Source organism: Myotis brandtii, unplaced genomic scaffold (assembly GCF_000412655.1).
Source record: "Myotis brandtii unplaced genomic scaffold, ASM41265v1 scaffold156, whole genome shotgun sequence".
Taxonomy (NCBI): Eukaryota; Metazoa; Chordata; class Mammalia; order Chiroptera; family Vespertilionidae; genus Myotis; species Myotis brandtii.
In genome coordinates this window covers 795,161-797,119 of record NW_005355666.1, presented here as the reverse complement: position 1 = coordinate 797,119, position 1,959 = coordinate 795,161, and positions in this window count along the sequence as shown.

The following is a 1,959-nucleotide window of genomic DNA, read 5'->3' as shown; positions in this document are numbered from 1 at the left end:
TCTATAAAAAGCTAAGTTGACTTGCGCATGCACAATACATATAAAGCTCTCTCTCGCTGGTGCCAATCACACACATGTGTTTTCATCTGTCATTGTTGATCATGAATTTGGTTGACACTTGTATTATAGAGAAAGGGCGAACAGCGATATTAAAAGGATATTAATTTCCTTTCAATGTGCACAAATTTGTGCACTGAGCCACTAGTTCTATTATAATTATTAATTTACTTTTTAAAAAGCAATAAATTATTTTTAGTAAAAAAATAAAAAGCACCACCTGGCCAGCATGGCTCATTGATTAAGCACTGACCTATGAACCAGGAGATCCCAGTTCGATTCCCAGTCAGGGCACATGCCTGGGTTGTGGGCTCAATCCCTAGCAGGGAGCATGTAAGGAGGCAGCCGAGCAATGATTCTCTCTCATCATTGATGTTTCTATCTCTCTCTCACTCTCCCTTCCTCTTTCTAAAAATAAAAACATATTAAAAAAAACCCTCCATGGTTGGGAAGAAAACTATTTGCATACAACAGATTTCTAGATATTTTTTGCTGCTAGTTTTATGTAATGTTTATTGAACATTTTGACAAATATTTATTTTTATAAGCCTAACAGTGATTCTTTAAAAGTTTGAAGAAACTTGACCCAAAGGGTAAAAAAACCCTGGCACTTGAATGTTGAATGTCACCATATGTGTGAAATTATATATTTCAGGGTAGCATGAGCTTTTAATGTTAAGTCATATTAAACTCTTAAGTCAAATTAAGCAGACCAGGCATTGGCAGTGTAGCCATAACTTTCTGATGCTGGTAAAAACAAAATTGGCAACTTGAAATTAAATCATGCCACGGTTTTGAAACACTTGTCTTAAGGTATCAATGAAACACTTTGAAACACTGATATGAAGTGTCTAGATTCTCAGATGTCTGTGGCATAAGTTTTGATTTAAAAAACAAAAACAACCACAAAACAAAATACCTAATAGCCTCAGGAATATTGAGAAAGAAGAACAAAGTTAGAGGTATCACACTACCTGATAACAAACCATACTATAAGCCCATAGTAAACAAAACAGCATAGCATTGATATAAAAACAGACACATACACTGAGTGGCCAGATTATTATGACCACCTGACGTTTGTAGGCAAATTAGCTATAATTTCGCGCTAAAGTTGCTAGAGAGACCATTATTTATAAATAGGGAAGCAGGTTGTTTACCACGACAGTAGAAGTGATTTTTTTCTGAAGATATGGGTAAACAACGTGATTTAACAGCCTTTGAACGTGGGGTGATTGTTGGCGCTCGGAGACACACACACACACACACACACACACACACACACTGAGTGGACAGTTTATTATGACCACCTGACGCTTGTAGGCAAATTAGCTGTACATTGCATCGTATGGTATATGGAGGCCGAAGGCCCGTTCCAACACCTTTGCTGTCTGCAGTTACCAAGATAAAACGTCTCCAATTCACACAGGAACATAAGGATTGGACAGTCGAGCATTGGAAAAAAGTCATGTGGTCCAATGAATCATGTTTCCAGTTGCATCATGCAGATGGCAGAGTGAGAATTGGGCAGAAACAGCGTGAAAGCATGCACCCCACATGCATGAGTACAACCCTTCAAGCTGGTGGGGACAGTGTTATGGTTTGGGGCATGTTTTCCTGGCATGATTTGGGCCCTTTAATTCATGTGGAACAACATCTGAATAGCACAACATACCTAAATATCATTGCCGATCAAGTTCATCCCATCATGTTGATGGTGTATCCCAATGGAGATATCTTCTTCCAACAAGACAATGCGCCATGCCACGGTGCTTGTATTGTGCAGGAGTGGTTTCAAAAACTTGAGGGAGACTTTACCTTGCTTAGGTGGCCCCCACAATCACCAGATCTCAATCCAATTGAGCATTTGTGGGACGAAGTTAAAAGAGCCATCAGGCAGCT